Raw genomic sequence first — 17,031 nt, 5'->3', positions numbered from 1 at the left:
ACAGTCCTCATAACTAATGAGCTAAGTTATTTGTAATTAAGGGAAGATCAGAGCAATCCTGAGTAATAAAACCAGGGCAATGATGCATCCAAATTTCATTAACATTTAAGGTCCCAATGAAGCTCAGTAAAATTAAGAAAAAAAAAAAAAGATCTAAACATAACATTTAAAATATTTAACCAACAATTTAACCTCTTTTTTCTTATTTGCTTTTTATTTTTTTATTTTTTATTTTTAAAATTTTATTTATTTTTTTATTTGACAGAGAGAGAGATCACAAGTAGGCAGAGAGGCAGGCAGAGACAGAGGGGAAAGCAGGCTCCCCGCCGAGCAGAGAGCCCAATGTGGGGCTCGATCCCAGGACCCTGAGATCATGACCTGAGCCGAAGACAGTGGCCTAACCCACTGAGCCACCCAGGCGCCCCTGCATTTTATTTTTTTTTTAAGATTTTATTTATTCATTTGACAGAGAGAGAGAGAAAGAGATCCCAAGTAGTCAGAGCAGCAGGCAGAGAGAGAAGTGGGGGGAAGCAGGCTCCCTGCTGAGCAGAGAGCTGGATGCAGGGCTGGATCCCAGGACCCTGAGATCACTACCAGAGCCTGAGCCAAAGACAGAAGCTTAACCCACTGAGCCACTCAGGTGCCCCTCTTATTTACTTTTTACATTACATGTTGACATCAAATGCATAGGAAAGACCTTACTTTACACAAATATGCAACCATTGTTTAAAGTAAGTAAAAGCAAAGAGTGAACTGGGGTTTGTTGATTTGCTTTTCTCTTTCTTTTGGGTGTGGGGGGGGGCGGTTCACATATTTCATTGAGATTCTTGAAAACTTCCCAGCAGTGATATTAACATGAAAGTAAGAGCAATGAAACAGAATTAAAAGACTTCGGCTGGCCAGTCAAGTGAAAAATGATAGAATTTAAATTAGTGTTTTCAGTCTTAGAAAGAAGCACAATTCATGACTTCCCATGCTTGAAATAGCATGAATCTAATTTTAGTCCTCAGGTCAGATATCAGATTGGACTAAACCCACAGAGGAAATAATCTACAATGCACAGGAATTGGCTGAGAATGGGGAGAGGGCAGAGATTAAGAGAAAGAAGGGCTATAGAAGATGGAGGGGTGTTTTTTTTTTTTGCCTTGGGAAGAGCAACTTGCTTGTTTTTCCTTTTTATGAAGACATGAGAAAAAATAAAATGCCAACCCAAATAAAAAAATGAAATGATTCTCTTGCTAAGATTCAGTGGACACCAGAGGATAATGTTATTTCAGCTATAATTAGTGTTATTAATGAAGAACAAGAGGAGAGATGTTACCCCCAAAGTGATGGAGGAACAGATCAGATCAGACCCTTTATACATCCCTTGGCCCAAGATTTTTCCAGATCTCCTATACAGATTGTCCAAGCTGCATCATATTTAAGTAACATGTATTATGCAAAGGTTTCTTTTTCAGACAATATTGCACAGATTTACTGTGTTTTTCTGACTTCTCTTGTGCAGAAATGTTTCTTATACTCTAGTTTCCCACACTTAAAATGGGGGAATGCCAAGTTATTCAGTAAATTGTATTTTCCCATCATCAAAACTTCAGAGGATGAATACCCAACCTTTGTATCAACATGGATGGGACTGGAGGAGATTATGCTGAGTGAAATAAGTCAAGCAGAAAGAATCAACTATCATATGGTTTCACTTACTTGTGGAGCATAAGGAATAACATGGAGGATATTGGGAGAAGGAGAGGAGAAGTGAATTGGGGGAAATCGGAGGAGGAGACAAACCATGAGAGACTGTGAACTCTGAGAAACAAACTGAAGGTTTTGGAGGGGAGGGGGTTCAGGGTGGATTGAGCCTGGTGGTGAGTATTAAGGAGGGCACATATTGCATGGACTACTGGGTGTGGTGCATAAACAATGAATCTTGGAACACTAATAAATAAAAAATTTTAAAAATCTTCAGAGATAAAATAAAAAGCAATATTTAGACACTAAGGAATAGTAAACTACTTACGCTTAGAAATAATTCGCCTTATTAGCTCTCGTGGAACTCAGAGGAAATTCCCACATTTGATGCAAAGGTGGGACTGTTTAATTCCAGCACCTGACCCACTTTGATCATTGTATGTTTTCTTTAGATCTTACACTTTTGCAAATACCCTAACTCTGTATATAAACTTTGCATATAAACTTTGATTGAATAATTTCCTTAATAATTAATTTTTTTAAACAATTGACTTTAAACAAAACCTTCTCTCTCTTGCTTCAAATGAAATCCTAGTGAGAGTGATCAGCAGTACCCAGAATTTTCCAGTTGTTTCTCAACCTGGTTCTTTCTGTAGAGATGGCAACCTTACCATCAGGATGACCTCTAATTTTTGCGAGATCCAGAACAAAAAATATATATGGAAGCTCACATATTTACATCTAATAATTAATTATTAATATGTATAAATACTGTAAATCAATGTGATAAGCTGCTAAATTATATATATTCTCTACTCTTATTTGACAAATAAAACTTCATTAGACACACACACATACCTCTCTAAATGTGTAAACTGTGGTTGTTTATTAAGAATAAATTTATTATTTAACAAATATGAGCATATAATTAATGAGCCACCAGATTTTTGGCTAGAAATAAAATAACATTGCACAAAATTCATAGTATGTTTATATATTTCATAAATTATTTTATTTCCTTCACTTATACAAAATCATTAATGATTTTGTTAGAGTCAAAGTTTTCATATAAATTTGTGTTTGTTGTAACTGATCTGGAGATTTTGGAATATAACATAATAAAATTGTAACTCATTAAAGATGTTAATTACACAAAATATCAAAATGAAAGTGTATGGGGCGCCTGGGTGGCTCAGTGGGTTAAGCCGCTGCCTTCGGCTCAGGTCATGATCTCAGGGTCCTGGGATCGAGGCCCACATCGGACTCTCTGCTCAGCAGGGAGCCTGCTTCCCTCTCTCTCTCTCTCTGCCTGCCTCTCCGTCTACTTGTGATCTCTCTCTGTCAAATAAATAAATAAATAAAATCTTTAAAAAAAAAAAATGAAAGTGTAGTGATTTTAATTTGTTTTAAAAAGATTATTTTATACTAAAATATTAAAAGTTGCTGATCAATATGAAGTAGAATAAACAAATCCTAAGTAAATATATCAAAAATTTAAAAAAATATTTAAGTGTAAATGAGTATTACATGACTTTAATTTTTGAAAATGTAACTAAATCTTTTAAAATAAAAATAATCATTCATTATAGCAAAGAGTGGTTTAGGAAACCACTTTAGTTGGTGCTAAACCTAAAAGAAATTTTGATAAGGAGCAGGACACTGGGCATCATCTTAAATTGTTCTCTCACAGATTCCTTAATTTTCGCATGACAAAAAAAAATAGTAACTCTGTGATGGAGAAATTGGAAATCCCTAGACCAAATGATTAAGCTGAACATTACCAGTGACAATCAGATGGGCATTATATGGCCCCAAGATGATGTTCTAAGAAAGAAGGAGCATCCTTTATACCTTATTCTATGTGGGAATGTATACATTTAATCTCATCATGGGGCAACATCAGAGAACCCAAATTGAGTCCTGTTCTGTTTCAGAAATAAGAGCAGGCTGTGTTCTTCAATAAAGTCAATGTTATTATGTTATTACATTAAAGACACAAAGGCTTAGAAATGTACAAGATTTAGAAAGATGAAAGACACATGGTGATCGAGTCCACCTGACCCTAGGCTAGGGACTCTATGTGTTTCTCCTATGTTCAGCTTCTTTCTCTCTTTCTCCTTTCCTTCTGTTATTTCCATTCTGTGTATGTTAGTGCCTATCATGGAGTCATACATTACTCTGAGGCTCTTTTCAGTTTTTTTTCTCCTTTTTTCTCTCTGTTCTTAAGACTGTACAGCCTCTATCAGTACATCTTCAAATTCACTGATTTTTTTCCTTTGCCTGCTCAAATCCTCTGTTAAGTCTGTCTGGTGAATTTTTCATTTTAGTTTTATTTTTAATTTCAAAATTTAGCTTTGGTTCTTTTTCATGTTTTCTATCCCTCTGTTGATATTTTTTATGCAATGGGACATGTCATCATGCCTTCTACTTTCTTTTTCAGTTGAACTATAATTGACATACTTCTGTTAATTTTTTAAACATGATTTCCTTTAATTCTTTGAACCTATGATAACAGCTGCTTCAACATCTTTGCCTAATAAATCGCAGTTTCTCTTATCTTTTTTTTCCCTTTGTATAGATCTTTTTCTTTTCCTTCCATGCCTCATAATTTGTTTTTGATTTTCTTCTTATTTTTTTTGAGAAATGGACATAAAAAAATATTTTTGCAATTCTGGGGGCTGAATTCCCCTTTCCACTTCTCCTCTCCCATGGATTGTTATTGGTATGTATTTGCTCATTTGTTTAGTAACTTGGTCAAGGGAATTTTAGTGAATTTTTTTCCCTGCAGTTTGAAGCATCCGGTGTACTCCTCAGAGGGCTCAGCTTTGGGCTTATGCACAGTCAACCTGCGATGGCAATGGTTTTAGCAGGGATCTTTTGATTTTGATCTCTTCATTATGCTGTCTGCCTTTATTATGTTCACACCCAGGTGTTAGGCTCCACTATTCTGTGGCTGTTTGTCCTGAAGTTTCTGGTGATGCCCTAAGATATAAATTGCTCTAGTCCCATCTAGATCCCATCACATTTGGGCCCTTTGCATGGGTCATTCTGTAGGCCAGTATTTAAGGTTCATTTTGACAACAGAAGGTCTAGGTCTCTCTGACCAACTAGTTGGCCTATGGTTTAGCTATTGCTGTCATGTAACTATAGCCTATTCTTAATTGGTAACCATGAGAATATTGACAAACATCTATTGTTTTGGGGAGTACTGTTAGGCTTGAACTTCTCCACAATGTTTCAATTCAATTCATTATTTCTGCCAAAGCTCTGAAGCTTGTTCTTATGACAGGCCTCTCCTGCTGAACTGAATCTCTGAGCCACTGTTCAGGGGCAGGAAGCAAGAACATTTGTCACCAGCAATACCCACCTAAATTCAGGAAACTCCTAGAAGCTTCTGCCTAAGTATCAATTTTATCTTTTAGAAACTTACTAATGAGTTGCTGGAATAGAAGAAACATTTTAAGGATGACCCCAGGAGGACATCTGCACAGACGAATTATAAAGTGCTGGACAGTCACCTCAGCCTTATTATAATGTTAAAATCCCCACCCTGACAGGAACATCAGCTTCATTAGCATAACATGCATGTACATACAGGCATGTTTTTTGAATGAATTTGTGCAATTTATGCCTGTCCATTATATGTGATGATGAGGCATCCTCCTCTCAATACTCATCCCAAACCCTAATAAAAGGACCTTGCCTTGTCCTGTTGGGGGACTCAAAGTTTTTGAAACTATTCCCCATGGTCTCCTTATATGCTGCAAATAAAGGAGACTCTGTGAGGCAACTCCACCTAGTGTAGTCTATGTCTGTAACTCACCAAGGAGCAGACCCACATTGGTTCAGTAGCTCAATGACACATTACTATCAGAGTAGCACCCTTGGTTTGTGAGTGGAGTGCTGTGTGGGGAAAGTAACTTCTAATGCTTTCAGATTATCTTACCCAAAATATACCTCCATTACCTCCACCCTATGAGTAAGCTGTGGAAAGGGTGATCAAAATCCCAATATTTTTGGCCTTCCATACCTGTGGTAAGCCTCTGGTTCATGAGTCAAGTCTGGGTGGAGAAAAAGAGTTCCTGGCCCCTTGGCCTCATTCACTTGGAATTTAGTTCTACAACATGTAGATGAGGGAATGAAAAATGCCAACTCACCACCCATCCTAGAGAAATATCATAGTCCTTAACTGGGAGCTGGACAGAAAGGGAATCCCATTTTCTTGGCATTATCTTCATGTGGAGTTTCCATTAGTTTGAACTATGTGTGTGTGGATGGGAGATGAATTGTGTCTCAAGTACTACTGGATGCTCTTACCAAGGCTTAGTAGATTTTCCAGAATCAATATTTCTTCATTTATTGCATATACTTTGAACAATTTCCAGAAAATAAATCTGCATAGTTAAGAAATAATCAACAAGTAATGATTACTTCTTAGGGGAGCTAGTCCACAGACCTCAAGTTGTAATTCTGGTACTGGAATTATATCAGATCTCTTTACCACAAATATGTCTCTGTAATTATTTAGTTTTTCAATATATTCATGTGGTCCTTCAGCAGCTACGTGGTGACAGTCTTTGAGTATGGCTCCGAATGAAGGAACAAATGTGGCAGAACAAATACTAATATCTGAATCTAAGCATATACAATGTTTCTATAAAATAACAAACAAATGGTCTTTATGAGATTAAATATTGTTTTGTTAATATATTTCCATAGCAATCACTGTCAAATAAAAGGAAAAATAAATTAATAGGAAGCATAGCATAGAGGTTAAGAACAAACGGTTGGAAACAAGAGTCTTTGTTTTTGAATCCTAAGTCTGGCCCTTAATGGCAAGTTAGTTAATCTCCCTTTATCTCTGTCACCATATCAACACAACAAAAACAATAAGAGTGCCTACCTTCCAAGGTTTTTGAGTTAATATACAAAACACTTAGAGTAGTCACTGGCATGGAGCAATTTTTATATAAATATTTTCAATTTATTTTTAATAATAATGAAGCCTACATGATGGAATTCAATCTGTATGTACAAAATTACTCCTTAAGTATTTCTTTCCAGCACCGATTAATTACACTAAACTTACTGTGGCTGTTAAGGCAATTAAAAATGTGAATGTTCGGGCGCCTGGGTGGCTCAGTGGGTTAAGCCGCTGCCTTCGGCTCAGGTCATGATCTCAGGGTCCTGGGATCGAGTCCCACATCGGGCTCTCTGCTCAGCAAGAAGCCTGCTTCCCTCTCTCTCTCTCTCTCTGCCTGCCTCTCCGTCTACTTGTGATCTCTCTCTGTCAAATAAATAAATAAAATCTTTAAAAAAAAATGTGATTGTTAAGGACAAGGGTTCTATGTAAGTTCAAAAAACAAGTAATTGCAAGGAAAAGCTAACTTGAGAAATTGCCACTCTTTTCTTAAATGCATCCCTATTTTTTTAAAGCTATAATTAACTTATACTATTCCTGAAGTCAAATATCATTTATGGTCTTTGAAAAGAAATTAAAATCTTCTAAAAACCAAATAGTATAAGGCAGTTGAAATCAGAATCTGCCTTTCATCATCTCAGTGCAAATGAAGACAGGTTTAAATGGAGCATGGACCCTATATGGAGAAGAGGATCCTAGAGAAAAAGGGCCAAGGATCACCCACAAGAGACATGATAGACTGTTTCTGATGTTTTGGTTCTTGTTTTACCTGGTAGTTTTCCTTTCTCTATTAATGCTTACAGTTTAAATTAACTAACTTCTTTTACCAAGGATTAAGTAAATATTTGAGTTAATGATTTAAATGTAAGCATAATTTAAAAAAATTCTTAATTTCAGCTCCTAAAGCTGATCCTGTGTAAATATCATGCCACTCTTACTTCTCAGAAAAAAAACACATGAAGTGGATACATATTTTTCAAGAGGCTTAATCTGGAGTTGGAAGAACTAATGTCTATAGAGGAACTTCAAATAGTGATGTAAAGTAGAAAACAGACTTGTAAAATATGTAAAGAATTTTCACTGTGTGGGGCATCTGGGTGGCTCAGTTGGTAAGTGACTGAGTCTTCATTTAGGCTCAGGTCATAATCTCAGGGTCATGAGATGGACCCCTGAGTTGGGATCTGTACTCAGCCGGGAGTCTGCATGGGATTCTCTTTCCTTCTCCCTCTGTCCCTCCCTGTTCACCATGCTCTCTCTCTTTCTATAATAAATTAAAAAATCTTTAAAAAAAAAAAAAGAATTTTCACTGTGTGGATAAATGGGTGAGTGATTTATAGTATCCATTTCTTTCTTAGAACAGAAGAGTTTAGCCTAAGAATCTTTCTGGGTTATTGGTGTCTGATTGTCATCTGTCAGTGCCATGGAATCACATTGGTTTGGGATGCCACCAACGAATTATCCTGACTTTATACCTGGAAAGATGTAGAAAGAAATATTTCCTGTGTGTTTAAATGATGTCTCTAGTTCTCTTCTTGAGTTCTATTATACCTACTTTTATTAAGAAATATTGGATTTCTCCAGTAAAAATGTTACTCTGAAAATGATTTTAGAATTAGAAATCTTACCTTTCCATTGGTTTCCTTCTTGTCTCAACTGCTTTGCTGCAATATACAAACAACAAAATCTGTTCTGGCTATATGAAACCATTTAAATTTTATGTTTTACAATTTTAAAAGCATTATTTTAACAAAATATGTCCAGAAAATTGACAGTTAGATGCCAGGGAAATATTTATATGTTCTCTGAGTGAAAATAGGATATGAAGTTCCTTCACCTATCTAAATATTTATTTTTACCCTAAAAAAGTAGTTTGACATTGCATATGGCTTCCCTTCTATCTGTTTATTCAGCAATCAATTTTCCTTTCCTTCTCCAACTTGATAACATGTCTTGTTTGCAGCTGGCACCATTAGATTTCCCTGAAAAGTGACTATAGTGGAATTCTCTAGGCTGTTTGAGATCAGTGTTAACAGACTTTAATATATAACCAAATGTTTTGTAAAACTCAATATCCTACTTGAAATTTGCCTGAATATCATTATGTTATTATGGTATCACCACCTAAATCTTTTAGCCTAAAAAACTGTTACACACAGCAAATCTAAAAAAAATCATTAATTTATGGTCATTTTCTTCTTCTGTATATGTGCACGTGTGAGTGTGTGCACATATTCTTTCCTTCTCTAGGTTTCTGTACTAGTATATTCACAAAATTATACAACATATGGACAAAGAAAGTGTTTCCAAAAATTATTTTCTCATAGGAAGGAAGGCAAAGAAAGTGTCTTTGATAGATGTTCTACCTACTTACCATATGGCACTTCCCTTATCATTCTTTTCATCATGAATCCTATCACATGAAAATCACCTTTACAGCTCTGGACATTTAATTTTGAGAATGGTAAACTGTTATAAATATTAGTAACTTGTGAAATAGCTTTAACATAATGAAGAAAATAATTTTATTTTCATTACATGTTAGAAAATTCTCTTCAAATCTACCTATGGAAGAGTAACTGGGCATGCTCTCTTAACAGGGGAAGTATGTGCCTGAGAGACTTAGAAATTCCAAAGAGGAAAAAAAAATGTCTAGAAAAGGAAAACTACCCAGGAGACTCATATGTTTCCTTTCATAAAGTGGCAATGGTAACAGACTTTATAGTTTCTCTGCCACCCACCACCACCACTACCAACACACACACACACACACATTTGGAATGTACTATTTTAGATAACCTGGTCGATCACCTTCCAAAGTGATAGGGAAGAATAAAAGTCCTAGAGAAGCAACAGTGACTTGCCAAAGGACATCAATTTAATTATTATTCCAGAAAACTTTTATCTCCAAATTATTTAGTTTATTGTATGTGAACTAGAAGTAATATTTAAATTCAATTCAAAGCTAGCATCTTCGCCAGTTCAACTGATGTATTTTTTTTTTAAGTTTCCATTTCTCCATGTCTCCTAGTCACGATATTTTATTTAGAGTGAATGCTGAAAATAATGCCATACTGAGGTGGAAGTTTATTTAGCCTTAAACTAATTTCTGCACAATGAAAGAAATAATCAGTAATTAGTTAATGAAATGAATTAGTTTAATTACTTACCTATATTGCTATTTTTAACATTTATTGTGAAAAATTATATTTTTAAAGGGATTGATTCTCTTTAGACCTCCAGTTTCCTTGGACTAGGAACTTCTCTAAATACACTGTTGGCTAGATTCTGCCCTTTCACTCAGTCTTTCTCTGGAGAGATTAGGCAAGAGCTAGCATTTATAGCTCTGCTTTGCTCCTTTTCTTTTGGAAACAAGCCTGCCTCAGAAGACAGATATATTCTTCCCTTTCCTGTTGTAAGTCTTATTGGCAGGTCCTTCCTTGTGTGGACTCTTGTTATTGGTAAATGAGTAGGCAGTGTTGGCAAATGTGTTAGTTCTGGTAGCTGGCTTCATTAACTTTTACTCTGTAGTAGAAAATAATGTTTAATTGGAGTTGCCAGGTAGGAGTCCCTCAGATATTAAAATTTTTTCTGTTTTAAAAGCGATCTGAGTTTTAGCTCTTGAAAACAATTGTGACTTAAATTTCCAATAATGATTAAAACTCCTTTTAAATTAGAATTGCCAATGCTTTGACCTTTGAGAAGGGTTCCTTAGACATAAATCCTTCATTTAAACTTTTTTCTTTAAAGCATGGTATTGGATGTTGACTTTTTACAGTTCTAAGCACTGTTAACAATATCAGGAAGGTGTTTTGAGAGAGATCAATGGAAAGTTAAACATTCTACATCTAACGAGAATACACTTCTTTTTGATTCAGAAAATAAAATCAGATTTTTGAAAAAAAAATCCGGTTTTCTAAAAAAAAGGGGGTGGGGTGGGGCGTGCATGTTACTTTAACTCTCATCCTCTTTAATTTTTTTGGTATTATCTTTCAGTATACATGAGAGACTATTTGTCTTTGAAGCTCCCCTGAGAACTCAGTAGAAATATGAAGTGACATTTCAGACTTAAGACAAACATATTCTGAAGTTGAGCATTATGGAAGACATAAACGAAGGCATATAGAAAAGAGTTACAACACTTGAATCAGGTAGATCTGACACTGGCTGTTTAGCCTTCAGTACATTATTTATCCTTTTGAACTCCAGTTGTGTCAATAATAAAATAGAAATAATGCTACTTACTTCACAGAGTCTTGAGACTAAAATCTGATAACCGTCTGTGGCTGGTGCAGAGTAGTCATACAACAAATGGCAGGTCCTACTCATGGTATGTAAAAGTAAATCTGAATTCATTGGCACTGAAAATTAACTTATTTACCAGACAAAAATCCACATTAATATTATCTCAAATTCCTAGTCCATAGGTGTAATATATAGAATTGGCAAAGTTTGAGCTTTATGGCCAATTTGTCTAAGTATAGAAAGACTATCCTGAAGAAACATGGCATCCATTGGGAATCCATCAGTATAAGAGAGAATCTTAAATTTTAATTTAAAAAATTTTTAATTTTAATTTTTAATTTGAAATTTAAAAATTTCAATTTTTAAATCTTAAATTAAAATTTGCAGAAACAAATCAGATTGCAACATCTGGTCGATGGGACTTCATAAGACGTCTGGAAGAAAAGGATAAAATTTCATTCCAGATATGTAAACATGCAGAAACATGTTTTATTCTCTTATTTTTGTTTTTAGTTTCTTTTCCTAAGAGATTACACAGAAAAAATATGTGGTGTATGCCATCATCAGCATGCCATTTAATGATTTATTGTTAAATCTCCATATATGTGATTAAACTTACCACCAAAGGAAACCTTTTAGCTTTCTATTCATTAAAAACAAAGTCCATATGGTAGTTCTTTTTTGTTTTTTGGGGTTTTTTAAAATTTTTTAAATTAACAAATAATGTATTATTTGTTTCAGGGGCACAGGTCTGTGAATCATCAGTCTTACACAATTCACAGTGTTCACCATAGCACACACCCTCCCAATTGTCCATTACCCAACCACTCCATCCCTCCCACCAGCAATGCTCCAGCAACTCTCAGTTTGTCTCCTGAGATTAAGAGTCTCTTACAGTTTCTCTGTCTCTCTGGTTTCATCCCATTTCATTTTTTTCCCTCTCTTCCCCCATCATCCTCTGCCTTGTTTCCCAAATTCCACATATCAGCGAGATCATATGATAATTGTCTTTCTCTGACTGATTTATTTTGCTTAGCATAATACCCTCTAATTCCATCCATGTCATTGCAAGTGGAAATATTTCATTTTTGATGACTGTGTAATATTCCATTGTATACGCATAACAAATCTTATTTATCCACATTCATCTACTGATCAAAATCTAGGCTCTTTCCATAGTTTGACTATTGTGGACATTGGTGCTATAAACATTGGAGCACATGTGCCCCTTTGGATCACTACAGTTGTATCTTTGGGGTAAATAAATACCCAGTAGTGCAATTGTGGGACATAAGGTATCTTTATTTTCAACTTTTTGAGATACCTTCATACTGTTTTCCAGAGTGGCTACACCAGCATGCATTCCCACCAACAGTGTAGGAAGGTTCCCCTTTCTTTGCATCCTCACCAACATCTGTCATTTCCTGACTTGAAATTTTAGCCAATCTGACTGGTGTGAGGTCATATCTCACTGTGGTTTTGATTTGTATTTTCCTGATACTGAGTGATGTTGAGAACTTTTTCATGTGTCTGTTGGCCATTTGGATGTCTTCTTTGCAGAAATGTCTGTTCATGTCTACTGCCCATTTATTTGTTCTTTGGCTGTTGAGTTTCTTAAGTTCTTTATAGATTTTGGATATTAGCCCTTTATCTGATATGTCATTTGCAAATATATTCTCTCATTCTGTAGGTTGTCTTTTAGTTTTGTTGACTGTTTCCTTTGCTGTGCAAAAGCTTTTTATCCTGATAAAGTCCCAATAATTCTTTTTTGCCCTTGCTTACCTTGCCTTTGCTGATGTTTCTAGAAAATGTTGCTGCAGCTGAGGTCAAAGAGGTTGCTGCCTGTGTTCTTCTCAAGAATTTTGATGGATACCTGTGTCACATTAAGGTATTTCATCCATTTTGGGTCTATTTTTGTGTGTGGGGTAAGGAAATGGTCCCTTTTTGTTCTTCTCCATATGGCTAATTTTCCCAACACTATTTGTTGAAGAGACTGTCTCTTTTTCAATTGGACATTCTTTCCTGCGTTATCAAAGATTAGATGATCATAGAGTTGAGGGTCCATTTCTGGGCTCTCTATTCTATTCCATTGCACTATATGTCTGTTTTTGTTCCAGTACCATACTGTCTAGATGATTACAACCTCGTAACAGAGGTTGAAGTCTTGAATTGTGATGCCATCAGGTTTGCTTTTCTTTTTTTAACATTCCTCTGGATATTCTGTCTTTTCTGGTTCCATACAGATTTTAGGATTATTTATTCCATTTCTTTGAAAAAAAGTTGATGGTATTTTGATAGGGAGTGCATTAAATCTGTAGATTGCTCTAGGTAGCATGGACATTTTCACAATATTTGTTCTTCTAATGCATGAGCATAGAACATTTTTCCATTTCTTTGTGTCTCGCTCAATTCCTTTCATGAGTATTGTATAGTTCTCTGAGTACAGATTCTTTGTCTTTGTAGTTAGATTTATTCCTATGTATCTTGTGATTTGGGGTGCAATAGTAAATGGAATCAGTTCCTTAATTTCCTCTTCTTCTATCTTGTTGTTGGTGTATAGAAATGCAACTGATTTCTGTGCATTGATTTTATATACTGACACTTTAATGAATTCCTACATGAGCTCTAGCAGTTTTGGGGTGGGGTCTTTTGGGTTTTCCACATAAAGTATCATATCACCTGCAAAGGGTGAGAGTTCAACTTCTTTGTTGATTTGGATGTCTTTTATTTCTTTTTGTTGTCTGATTGCTGAGGCTAGGACTTCCAGTTCTATGCTGAATAGCAGTGGTGATAGTCGACATCCTTGCTGTGTTCCAGACCTTAGGGGAAAAGCTCTCAGTTTTTCCCTATTAAGAATGATATTCATCATGGGTTTTTCATAGATGGCTTTTGTGATATTGAGGTTTATGATATTTATGGTAAATACTTCTTTATCATTTATATATTTAAAAATGATATTTATCATAATTTATTATATTGATGTATTTTATGATATGATACCCTCTATCCCTTCACTGTGAAGAGTTTTAATCAAGAAAGTATGCTGTACTTTGTCAAATGCTTCTTCTGCATCTATTGAGAGGATCATATGGTTTTTAATCTTTAATTAATGTTTTGTATCACAATAAGTAATTAATGTACTGTTGGATCATATTGGCTAGTCTTTTGGTGAGAGTTTTTGCATCCATGTTCATCAGGGATATTGGTCTATAATTTTCCTTTCTGATGGGGCTTTTGTCTGGTTTTGGGATCAAGGTAATGCTGGCCTCAAAAAATGAGTTTGGAAGTTTTCCTTCCATTTCTATTTTTGGGAATGGTTTCAGAAAAAAAGGTATTAATTTTTCTTTAAATGCTTGGTAGAATTCCCCTGGGAAGCCATCTGGTCCTGGGCTCTTGTTTGTTGGGAGATTTTTTATTATTTCTTCAAATTCCTTGCTAGTTATGAGTCTGTTCAAGTTTTCTATTTCTTTCTGGTTCAGTTTTGGTACTTTGTACATCTCTAGGAATGCATCCATTTCTTCCAGATTGTCTAATTTGCTGGCATACACTTGCCCATAATATGTTCTTAAAATTGTTTGTATTTCTTTGGTGTTGGCTGTTATCTCTCCTCTTTCATTCTTGATTTTATTAATTTGGGTCCTTTCTCTTTTCTTTTTGATAAGTCTGGCCAGGGGGTTATCAATCTTATTAGTTCTTTCAAAGAACTAGCTCCTGCTTTTGTTGATCTGTTCTCCTATTCTTTTGGCTTCTGTTTAATTGATTTCTGCTCTGATCTTTATTTCTCTTCTCCTGCTTGGTTTACGCTTTCTTTGCTGTTCTTTCTCCAGCTCCTTTAGGTGTAAGATTAGGTTGTATACTTGAGAGCTTTCTTGTTTCTTGAGAAAGGCTTGTATTGCTATGTACTTCCCCTTAGGACCACCTTTGTTGCATCCCAAGGATTTTGAACTGTTGTGTTTTCATTTTCATTTGTTTCCATGATTTTTTTTATTCTTCTTTAATTTCCTGGTTGATCCATTAATTCTTGAATAGGATGCTCTTTAGCCTCCATGTATTTGAGTTCTTTCCAACTTTCTTCTTATGATTGAGTTCAAGTTTCAAAACATTGTGGTCTGAAAACATGCAGGGAATGATCTCAGTCATTTGGTACTGGTTGAGACCTTATTTGTGACCCAGGATGTCATCTATTCTGGAGAATGTTCCATGTGCTCTAGAGAAGAATGTGCATTCTGTTGCTTTGGGATGGAATGTTCTGACTGTACCTGTGAGGTCCATCTAGTCCAGTGTGTTATTTAAAGCCCTTATTTCCTAGTTGATCTTTTGTTTAGATGATCTGTACATTTTAGTGAGGGGGGTGTTAAAGTCCCCTACTGTTATTGTATTATTGTCTATGTGTTTGATTTTATTAATGGGTTTATATAATTGGCTGCTGCCATATTAGGAGCATAAATATTTATAATTGTTAGATCTTCTTGTTGGAGGCACTCTTTAAATATGATATAGTGTCCTTCCTCATCTTTTCTTGTAGCCTTTGGTTTAAAATCTAATTTATCTGACATAGGGATTGCCACCACAGTTTTCATTTGATGTCCATTAGCATGGTCAATGGTTTTCCATGTTCTCATTTTAAATCTGGAGGTGTCTTTGGGTCTAAGATGAGTATCTTCCAGACAGCTTATTGATTTTCTTTTTAATCCAATCTAATACCCTGTTTCCTATGATTGGGCTGTTTAGCTCTTTTACATTCAGGGTAACTATTGAAAGATATGAATTTAGTGCCATTGCATTGTTGTAAGGTGACTGTTACTATATATTTTCTCTGTTCCTTCCTGGTCTAAGTTACTTTTAGGCTCTCTCTTTGCTTGGAGGACCCCTTTCAATATTTCTTGTAGGGCTGATTTGGTCATCATAAATTCTTGTAGTTTCTGTTTGTCTTGGAAAATCCTTATCTCTTTCTATTTTTAATAACAGCCTAACTGGATACAATATTCTTCACTGCCTATTTTTCTCATTTAGTACCTAAATATATCATGCCAGTCTTTTCTGACCTGCCAGACCTCTGTGGCTAGGTCTGATGCCAATCTAATGTTTGTACCATTGTAGGTTACAGATCTCTTGTGTCAATCTGCTTTAAGGGTTTTCTCTTTGTCCTGAGATTTGTAAGTTTTACTATTAGATGTTGAAGTGTGGACCTATTTTCATTGATTTTGAGGGGGTTCTCTGTGCCTCCTGGATTTTGATGCCTGTTCTCTTCCCCAAATTGAGGAAGTTCTCTGCTATAATTTGCTCCAATATAAAAAATATGACTATAAAAATGAAAATTAAAAAAGATTTTTAAAAAGGAATTGGTGAGAAGTTGGTTGAAAAGGAAAGAAGAGAAAATACAAAAAAATATAAAAAATTTTAAAAAAAGAAAATTTTAAAAATTAACTTTGAAAGACTAAAGAATCATGGGAGAGAAGCCATGAATTCCAAGTGTGTATTACCCTAGCTCAGGAGCTTTGCAGTTCTCACTGATCAGTAAACTTGGTCTTGGCTGGAAGTTCTTGATGATCTAGGGGAGGGGTCCCCTGCAGTGATTCTCAAATGTCTTTGCCTAAGGCAGAATTGCACCACCCTTGCCAAGGGCCAAGCTAAGTAATCTGGTTGGGTTTGCTCTCAGAATCTTTTGTCCCTGAAAACTTTCCATACAGCTTTGGAGGATGAGAATGAAAATGGTGGTCTCCCAATCTCTGGCCCCAGTGGAGCTGAAAGCTTGGGGACCCTCTCTTCAGTGAGCCCTCAGAGAAAAGTAGTCAATCACTCCTGTCTCTCTGGTCTCTGGCCCCACTGAGCTGAGAGCAGATGCATAACTGACTGAGACACCCAGGTGCCCCTAGTTTTAGTAGTATTTTGACGAGTGTCCATACTGTATTCCATAGTTGCTGTGGCAATTGACATTCCTACAACAGTATGTAAGAGGCTTTTGTTCTTCACATCTCTCCAATATTTTTCATCCTTTGCGGTGTTGTTGTCTGATAATAGCTAATCTATTAGGTATGAAGAAATATTTCATTGCGGATTTGGTTTGCATTTCCCTGATAATTAGCGTTGATGATTATCCTTCCTTATACCTCTTGATGATTTTTTTGTCTTCTTTGGAGTTATATCTATTCTGTTCCTTTGCCCACTTTTCAACTGAG

The sequence above is a fragment of the Lutra lutra genome, chromosome 2, assembly GCF_902655055.1.
Source record: "Lutra lutra chromosome 2, mLutLut1.2, whole genome shotgun sequence".
Classification (NCBI taxonomy): Eukaryota; Metazoa; Chordata; class Mammalia; order Carnivora; family Mustelidae; genus Lutra; species Lutra lutra.
This window is presented reverse-complemented; position numbering follows the sequence as displayed.